We start from the raw sequence: 10529 nt of genomic DNA, 5'->3' as shown, positions 1-10529 counted from the left end.
CTTTCTCCTGGTGTTATAGCTATGCACACTGCTATTACTTTTGAACTGGGTTGGATTATTAACAACAAATTCATAAGTGAATATATATACTGTGAGGTTAATGTGAGGATCCCTAGATCCTTAAAAAGGTGTCTGCAGGATGACTGTGGGTGGGCTCCAGCAATTATTCTGATTACACGTTTTTGAACAATGAATACTTTTCTACTCAACGATGAATTACCCCAGAATATGATGCCATACGAAAGCAGTGAATGAAAGTAGGCATACTAAGCTAATTTACTGAGATTCTTATCACCAAAATTTGCAATAACCCTAATAGCATACATAGCTGAACTCAGACGTTTCAGCAGACCATCAATGTGTTGCTTCCAGTTTAGCCTCTCATCAATGGACACACCTAAAATTTTTGAAAATTATACCTTAGCTACAGACTTCTGTTCAAAGTCAATATTTATTACTGGAGTTGTGCCATTTACTGTACGGAACTGTATATACTGTGTTTTATCAAAATTTAAAGAGAGTCCGTTTGCTGAGAACCACTTAATAATTTTGTGAAAAACATCATTTACAATTACATCACTTAGTTCTTGGTTTTTGGATGTTATTACTATACTTGTATCATCAGTCGCTGGAAGAAGCCTGGGCTCTAGACGGCCAAGTGGCACTGTTGAAAGGGAAGATCGTCGTGTTCAGCGTAAGGCTCTGGCACATTATACTACGTCTGCAGCAGCATTTGGTATCAAAGTGGCACAACGAACTATTGCAGATCGATTACTTCAAGGACAGCTCGGAGCCAAACGTCCTGAAGTGTGCATTCCAGTGACATCACACCAGCGTCATTTGCGACTTCACAGTTGTCAGCAAGAGCGCATTGGAGGGCAGGGTGGAGGTCTGTTGTGTTTTCTGCTGAAAGCTGGTTCAACCCCGGTGCTAGCAACGGCCGTGTTTTGTTTAGACGGAAGCAGTGAGGTCCTGTAACTAACCTGTCTGCGTGCTAGACACACTGAACCTACACAGTAGTGGCTGCTGTACAAGAGCACGTAAACACGCGAACTTTCAACACCTTGCGGGTTTATTTGTTATTTTTCTTTGAATGCTGTTAAATGTAACGTAGATGCTGCAATCTGAAACAAACAACACTTAAATCTACCGCGCTACTGCTCCTGTAGACTCCATGAAGCTTTGCATCACGATCATGAGCACACATTCAGTTGTGCACGTTTTAAGGAGCTTTTGCGCAAGCGCAATTCGCGTGACGTAATTGCGATATGGGCCAAATACATACGAATTTGATAAACAACGTACACGGTACACGATGTGCACAGCTAGCCCTTGAAGTTTACGTCAGTGCCACCAGATGGTAGAACACTGCGGCAGACTTCTATCCCCGTTCGCTCGGCATAAATCCTGCTAGATGATAGCACCCTCAGCTACGCTAATTCACTCGCTATATACTGTAGCAAAATCAGATCGGATGTCGGTGTTAAGCCCTACTGACAGTGAACCTATTTTGTGTGTTTCTGATTAGTTATAGAGTTTTAAGTTATGAAATTTATCATAGCCCGCATCTCGTGGTCGTGCGGTAGCGTTCTCGCTTCCCACGCCCGGGTTCCCGGGTTTGATTCCCGGCGGGGTCAGAGATTTTCTCTGCCTCGTGATGGCTGGGTGTTGTGTGATGTCCGTAGTTTAGTTAGGTTTAAGTAGTTCTAAGTTGTAGGGGACTGATGACCATAGATGTCAAGTCCCATAGTGCTCAGAGCCATTTGAACCATTTGAATTTTATCATACAGTAATCCATTTGACGCACCGAGAATCATAACGGCCTAAAGCACATTATCGTCAATAGTAACATTTATTCATGATTCTGAAATGTGTTGATTTTATGGTGAGTCAGGTCTATCTGCGCTGTAGGAACGTTGTATATATGAAAATTCACGAAAAGCTGTATCACTGGTTTCTCTGATATTCACTTAAATGTGGGACCAACGGCGGCGTATTTCAGGCCCTTATGGATCTCAGCGCCTCATTTGTATTCTAGTCAAGTGACCATATTGGTAGACATTACTACTGTAGTTTAATCATTTTGTGTTCGTCGTTGGTTGTTTACTGTGCTGGAACCGGCTTTCGTGTAAAGCGTAAACCTGAACAATGTTGAATATATTTTAAATGGTAACAGAAAAGTAAAGCTGTGAGGGTGAGTCGTGCCTGGGCGGTTCGTCAGTGGAGCACTTGCCCACGAAAGGCAAAGGTCCCGAGCTGGAGTGTGAATCCGGCACACAGCTTTAATCTGTCAAGAAGTTTCATATCAGCATACACTCCGGTGCAGAGTGAAAATCTCATTCTGAGAACAGGAAAGCAAATTACCAGGAAAAATTAGCCGCAAGGGAACTAAGGCCTCCGACAGCAGATCCTTTGATTGGGAAAGCGAAGAAATCAAATAAGCGTGACTACAGGCGAACATTTAACAAGGGAGTGGACAGTTAGCACAAGTTGTTGCATGAGTGCAACTTAATAATATCTGATTTTCAGCCCGGAAGTAAATTCGTGAACTAATACGTCTGTTAGGGATCTTGTACATTTGTCTGAAAAAATGGGAAAGCGCGAAAACTCTCACTTACACAAAAATGCGAATTGGAGAGTTGCCAAAGCTTACACATTATTTCGTTATTGCCCTAAACTGTACTTAATTATGTACAAAACAACAAAATTCCACAAAAACAATTCTTCCATTTGTCAGTAAGTTATGCATATTATTATTATTATTATTATTATTAGTGTATTAGTGTTGTTACCATCATTGGCAGTGGCTGTAGTTGCATAAACTAGTTGGTCAGCATAACTGTTATACAGAATACGCTATTAATTTCACACTCTCACATTTATCTGAATCTAAAAATATGTGAACACCCAGAATGAACACTCACGAGCCGCCATTGGACTTACGCCTTGAACTGCTGTGTCGTCTGGAGTGCGATTTCGTAATGCAGCAGGAGTACTCCCGTAGGTATCCCACTCACCCAGACTAAATTTTTACGTCGTGTGACTAGGGCCTCCCGTCGGGTAGACCGTCCGCCGGGTGCAAGTCTTTCGATTTGACGCCACTTCGGCGACTTGCGCGTCGATGGGGATGAAATGATGATGGTTAGGACAACATAACACCCAGTCCCGGAGCGGAGAACATCTCCGACCCAGCCGGGACGCGAACCCGGGACATTGTGTCGCGCTGACCACTCAGCTACTGGGGGCGGACAATTTTTTCGTCAACCTGGCGATTCGACCTGTTGTGCTGCCATTCGTGAACACCATTCCAGAGGGCGTTTTCCAACAGAATAACGCTCGCTTACATGCCGCTCTACGGAGTGTCAACATGCCTTGACCTGCTCGATCACCAGATCTGTCTCCAGCTCTAGCGTCATCCACAGACAGCACTAACCGTTCCTGTACTGGCCGACCAAGTGCAACAGGCATTGAACTCCATGCCATAAACTAACACTAAATTATGAAAACCATTCCGATAAGGAACGATGGAGTGGGGTTTGTGGAGAGCGGAAAAGGTATGTGAGGACCCCACATTTTATAGTTCGTTCGTGTCTAAAACATTGTTTTGATGGGCTGCTGGAATTCGTCCAAGCCGACTGCGCCCAACATCCCTCCCCCCCCCCTTTTCGTCCAAAACCTGTTTACGCTGCTGTAATACTATAATAACTGAAGCCAACAATTCCATGAATAATTAAATCTTAATCCACTATCAAATTAAAGGAAAAACGCCGGCCGAAGTGGCCGTGCGGTTTTAGGCGCTGCAGTCTGGAACCGCGAGACCGCTATGGTCGCAGGTTCGAATCCTGCCTCGGGCATGGATGTGTGTGATGTGCTTAGGTTAGTTAGGTTTAACTAGTTCTAAGTTCTAGGGGACTAATGACCTCAGAAGTTGAGTCCCATAGTGCTCAGAGCCATTTGAACCAAAGAAAAAACATACGTCAGAATTCAAGCTTTGGAATTTTATTTTATTTTGAAACAAATTGTAACAACCAGCTTTTCCAGGTTCTCCGCTGAGCTGAGCAAGCAGTCCCTGGATTCGGGAGGCAGGTGGTTTGAAACCATCCGCCGGCAATCTTGAAAACGTTTTTCTGTGGCTTCCCATTTTCAATTTAAGAAAATGTTGAGCTTGATCCTTTGCTACAGGCCTTTCTTTCCTGAAAGGTTCCAATTCCATTAACGATGCAGCCCCTCTGCTGCATCGAAGGCGAGCACTGAAAGCCGTATGATAAGTAAATAACAATGCAAATTTCCTATTTAGGCTTATGCACATTCTTAAGTGTAGGAAATGATCTTTCTTACATTGCAAGAAATGACAGATGCATCATAAATGAGGGCATTTGGGAAAGTGTAAAGTTCAATAATTCGAGATGCTTTACATTTTCGCCGCTAAACATTATTGTAACTTCTCTGTCGAACAGAGATCTCTTTATTCCAAAAGTCTAGTGGACAATAATCACAGTGTCTCAAAAAAAAAAAAAAAAAAAAATACCACATGTGCATTCCTGCTCGCTTCCTGAGCACAAATCCAGACTGAAAGAAGAGCACCTCCGAGGTGAAGGGAGATTGCAAAATGACTGCTTTTTAATGGTTTGCCAAAATACAGCACTCATAAGCAGCGATATTATACCTCCGCTTAGTGAAAAACTCCCATATCATTTTCAAATAAAACGGTTTATCATTCTTTGCATAAATTTTCAGAATAAATGAAAAACACGAGTCTTTTTTATGGTCCTCTTTACAAAATCGGAGCCGCTCCCCTCCTTTGACAAAATACTGTCTACGTACTTGAGTTGCAGACCGCTAAAGAAATCGTCTTGCTTGACCTGATGCAGCTGCAGAATTTCCGCTGCTGCCGAAAACGAATTGCCGCAGGTATTCCAGTTTATCAGTGAGCTGCGTTATTTTCTTTTGTCTCCCCCATCAGTGTGCTACGGTACTACGGCGCATGTGTATCTGCTGTGTGCCAGGGCTGCAGACATGTCACTACCTGAAAACAAACAAAAAATGAAGTAGCTTTATTTTTTAGAGTACGTACATTAAAACTTTATGACTATCCCTCATATTTACAGCGTCTAATATCACTTGGCTTCGTAATGTTAGCTGCTAGCGAACTAGTCAGAATCCATACTAAACATACGGAAATCTTTTACTGGGAGCTCGATAACCATTTACAGTAAAGGAAACTGAAGAAAGTTCGGATAAGTGTGAGTACTATCCTACCACAAGGCGGTGTCAAATACGACACACCTTGCTTGTTTTCGTTTGCACAGGAAACAGCGCCCTATCAGGCAATAGTTCGGAAGATAGCGGCGTGGAAAGGTAAGTCGTTGATCTTCAGTTTGTCCCATAGTTCAGGTACTATTAGGGCGAACTCTACCCTGGTGTCGGTTACGACAATCCCGTGTGTCTACGTTAATATGTTTCATTTTTTAGGAAAAGCCTACAGAGATATCCCTTGATTATTTACCGTTGCAAGTTACTATGGCAGAATACCAACGGTTTACTACGAAAGACGAAATTCGTCACGAATTGTTACGGCAACTGGTTGAAGATACCCATGACGAATGTGAAAGTACCAACGAACGTAGTGTAGTGAAACGAGTGATGTAATCTTACAAAATGATGATGGTGTAAATGGCACTGCTTCACTGTCCGATGAAGCTATATCAGGTTTTTCTACAGATGAAACCTCTTCCGTGAGCGACATGGGAAATATAGAACTTAGTCGAGATTTCGTAACTATTTGGTCATATAAGACTGTTGTAAGTATGTTTTCACGTTTTCCAACAAAAAACATAATTACTCACCTTCCAGACCCTAAAGGTAGGGCAAAAGGCCTTGTCAAAGAGAGAAAAATATTTTCGCTATTTGTCTATGATGGAATCATTGACCTACTGGTGACATACACCAACGGAGAAATTGACCCGAAAGCAGAGAAGTGCAAGTCAACAAAATGCTACATCTGCTGAACTGATTCAACAGAGATCAAAGCTGTTACATGCATGCTGTTCATGTCTGGGGTCCCAAAAGATTCTGGATTGGCCGTAAAGGACATGTTTTCTCACATTTATGATCAACCTTCTTTTCGATGAATGACAACAAAAAATAGATTTGAATTTCTACTGAGTGCACTGCGTTTTGATACAAAAACTACAAGGGAACTTAGAAAAGAAAGAGATAAATTTGCGATGTTCCGGGAATTTTGGAATTTGCTCAGTCAAAATTGTTCAGAATAGTACAGGCCTCCAGAATCGTTATTGCCTTTTCGTATCTGCAGACCACCCCTCCTCCTCCCAAGAAAAGGCCTCAATATCACTGCAACGTGTAATGTGAGAAGTTTTATCTTTGTGGGGGTTTTCTTAGGTAAATAGAGAGAAATTCCGAACGTACCTTACTCTTGCCAACACAGTATGTTGTAAATCTTACTGAGCCACTGAAAGAAACCGACAACTGGTTCTTCTCTTGTGAATTAGTTGAAGAAAACAAATCTCGCTTTAGTCGATACGCTTCGGAAAAACAGAAAATAACTTCCTTCATCCATGGTAAATCCCAAATGCCGTAATAAGAATCCTTCAAAATTTCTGTATGATGATTTGAAGATGCTTGTTTCTTTCTGTCCAAAAATAATAAAACAGTATTCCTCACATCACCCAGGCATTCCGCTGACGAAATTGATCAGTCAGTCAAAAACCTGTCGTAGTTGAATTCTACAATTTGACTAAAGGGGCGTCGATGTTTTTGACAAGTTACGTCATGCTAAATCGGTCAAAAGAATGACAAATCACTGGCCTGTGCGATACTTCTGTGACATTTTAGATGCAGCGGTAGTAAACGCCTACAAGCTAAACATGCCACAAGAACATAAAAGCAACACCTGTCGGGCCGAGTTTTTGAAGGAACTTTTGTTTTGCACTGGTAACACTACACATGAAAAACAGGATGACAAATTGCCACTTTAGTAAAATATTGAGAGAGGATATAAGCAACATACTAGGATTAGAAATGCCCGAAGATGCACCGTCACTGACTCCTTCAACATCGACAAGGTCAGGGAAATGTTCCTTGTGTGGGTGGAAAAAGAGTCGAAGAGAGAACCACCTATGCACCAAGTGCAATAAAAGTGTTTGTGGACAACACAATAAAGGAATTTGTGCGTCAGGCATATCATTAAATAAATACAAATAAAAACATTCGTTCTTAAAAAATAAAAAGTTTGTTCGAAATTTACAAAATTGTAAATATACATATTTTCTTTCCGTGTATTTATGTATGTAAACCAAATGAACCTGATTTATAAGAAGGAAAACAATATTTTAGCTACATGTCATATACGACACGGCCTTGTGACATTTGTTTTGATATTTCACCTTGGGGCAGGAACATTAAATCTATTTTCACGTACTCGATACCCATGTGCACTTAGGGGAACCGAAAAAAAAATGCAGAAAAGTGTGATTAGGATTCGCGCAACGAGGGTTCCGTACAAACTTAATTACGTATATAAATAGTACATCTATTTAGAGAATCGATGCTGGCAAGGTATCAAAACATGTTACATAAAAGGCTGTCTCTTTTGGTTGCATTGGCGCAGAAGCTTAAATCTTTTACATCCCCAAAGGACTATAGATCTTAGTGTGTGTCATAAATGTCAGCTTCATACTTCTACCTATTCGTGAGAAAATGGATATTAACTGACGGACAGACACAGTCGGATAACATGACAAAAATATTTTTTTCGTGCGATTTGATTCCAGATTAGCAATTTTCGGATTTTTTCTTTTAATTGTATTGTGAAACCTTACTTTCTGCCAAATTTCATGATTCTAGGTCGACAGGAAGTACCCTGCAGATTTTGATGAGTGAGTTTGCGAGTGTCAACATATATGACATAAATGGCCGTATCTTTTGATTGCGTTGATGTACGAGCTTTGGAACTATAATCGTGGCAGCTATTTGTTTACAGCTCGTATGAAATAGACACTTGTTTCAAAGTTTTAGTGACCTCCAAAGTAGTCACGAGCATTGTGTATAACCAGTTGCCAGCGATGTGGAAGTCGTAGGATACTTTTAGCAGTGCCAGTTGTGTTGACAGTTCGAGCGGCGCGGTCAATTGCCCGACGAATTGTAGCAGTTCTGAAGCGAATGCCGTGGTGTGTTTCCTTCAGTTTAGAAATCGAATTAAACTCACGAGGGCTTAAGTAGGGGGAGTGCAGTAGGTGGTATAGCACTTAGCAGCCCCATCAGTCAAACAAATCAGTAACAGCTTGCACTGTACGTGCTTGAGCATTGTCCTGCAAAATGATGGTCAGGTCCTGCAGAAAGTGCCATCACTTCTGTCTCTATGCTGTTCATTTTTGGAACACAACCCACGACCAGCATAGAGACAGAAGTGATGACTCTTTCTGCAGGACCTCACCGTCATTTTGCAGGACAATGCTCAAGCATGTACAGTGCAAGCTGTTACTGATTTGTTTGACTGATGGGGCTGCTAAGTCTATACCATCTACTGCACTCCGCTGACTTAAGCCCTCGTGAGTTCAACTCGATTTCTAAACTGAAGGAAACACTTCACGGCATTCGCTTCAGAACAGCTACAAATTTGTCGACCGCCCCGCTCGAACTGTCAACACAACTGGCACTGCTAAAAGTATCCTATGACTTCCACATTGCTGGCAATGGGTTATACACAATGCTGGTGACTACTGTGAACGTTAGTGAAACTTTGAAACAAGTATCTATTTTGTAAAAGCTGTAAATAAATAGTTGCCAGTATTAAAGTTCTAACCCTCGTACAAGTTTTCTTTTTTTTCCACCAGCAGGGGTTTATAGGACTCAGTATGTGACATAAATCACACAACTACGAGTTTCTGAAAAAAAAGGGTTCTCAACAGTTTGGCAGACAGACGGACAACAAAGTGATCTGTTAAGAGTTCCGTTTTTAACGTCTGAGTTACGGAACCCTTAAAATGAATACCTTTGTAGACGGATAACTTGTTTCCGGGGGACACTGTTACTGCTGGTGACAACGATAATGGAAAGCGCCTTGCAGCCGATGGTGGAGGAACCAGCACTGAAAGTAAAAACACCGAGTCAGTCACCATTGAATCTGACTTGCTGAAACAGTTGTAACACGCCCGGGAGGAAAGGGGGTATATGTGCAGTATTAATAAAAGCTAGCCTTTAGCACTCGAGACTGTACAACACTCCCTCGACACAGGAACGGGTCTGGATAATTAACGATCTTATGCCTAAACCCACGTACCTGGTCCTTCTTTGCGACGGCTGATCTGTTGCTCTCTGCACTGCCTACTATGATGTATCCTGTAATAACTATGCCTAGCAGGGAGAGGAGCCTGTAAAACTTACAATACCGAGTTGATCTGGTAGAACTCACTGTATTCTGTTAAACACTCGCACAGGGTGGGGCTGCACTGTTCACAATTAACATTATTCCACAATGGACGTGAACAGTATTTGTGCTACAAGTACGTGTCCGTTGTGACGTATAAGGTTGCTGTCTAAATGATGGCATCCAACGCAAAAACACAAAATAATCACTATTCAACGGATGTTTTATCAGTCAACGATTGGCACAGTTCTTCCCACGGTACTAAACGATTCAATAGCTTACAACATGAGCGTGCGCGTGGCCGAATCGCGACGCGGATGCTCCATAAAATCTCGGGTATGATATACGAACGAGAAAGTACCTGCGTTCCTGATATTCAGCCAGTCAAAACGATATGTGTTTCTTTAACTTAGAACTTGCAGTTAGCATCATTCCAGTCCACATTATTTTTCCGTAATCGTCACGACGTGGTTGATTGGTGTCCTCCCAACACGACACACGAAACCGAGAAACATCGCCTTTTGGATAAAGATTGATACTGCGACGTTAACAGTGAAATTAAACGCAAAACTTGTGTGGCTAACATTTTGAATTGCTTCAACATAACTTGTAACATACGCGCTGCAGCCGTGGCATCAACACAACACTCCGCCCATGCTCCACGAAAGCTACGCCACGACTACCCCACTGTTGCTCTGCGCTCGGCAGAGAGGCGACTATCGATAGTCAATGATAACAATTCTATGCTTACACAGTGACATGTAAAGGGTTAGAAAACATTGTAGGACACGCCGAGGCGACGAAGAAATACAAACTGTTTATACTACTAAAAGACTAATCCGGTTTATGGCTCATAATTGTCTTTGCAGGTTGCCTATGTAAGGGCATCCAAGGGCAACAAAATTTTATTTTCAGTATTTCATACAGTTAACGTGTTGACCGAAACTGAAAATTTAAAATCTACTCATTAAATTTAAAATTTACTCATTAAGAGTTATAATCTTGTGTTAAAGGTTTAATACAGTAAAGGTTTGATACAGTAAGACAAGAACTACAGTCAGAAAGCGTGTACTTGTTTTGAGGAAGTGAAACTTACAGCGGGCAAATTACGCAGACTATATTCATCCATTATTTGAGAAGA

The 10529-nt window shown here is 41.7% G+C and overlaps 1 long non-coding RNA gene across 1 annotated transcript; it reads right to left on the bottom strand.

Annotated features, from left to right (window-relative positions):
• Window positions 1-4052: 4052 nt before the first annotated feature.
• LOC124590755 lies at window positions 4053-9111 on the bottom strand. The gene is made up of 3 exons (XR_006976774.1): window positions 9014-9111; window positions 4825-5026; window positions 4053-4250 (listed from the first exon to the last, which is right to left on the bottom strand). It is a non-coding gene; the product is annotated as an uncharacterized LOC124590755 (long non-coding RNA).
• Between the last annotated feature and the right edge of the window lie 1418 nt (window positions 9112-10529).

This window comes from Schistocerca americana, chromosome 2 (genome assembly GCF_021461395.2).
Source record: "Schistocerca americana isolate TAMUIC-IGC-003095 chromosome 2, iqSchAmer2.1, whole genome shotgun sequence".
In the NCBI taxonomy this organism is placed as follows: domain Eukaryota; kingdom Metazoa; phylum Arthropoda; class Insecta; order Orthoptera; family Acrididae; genus Schistocerca; species Schistocerca americana.
The sequence above is the reverse complement of the archived record's forward strand: the minus strand, read 5'-3'. Positions and strand labels throughout refer to the sequence as shown.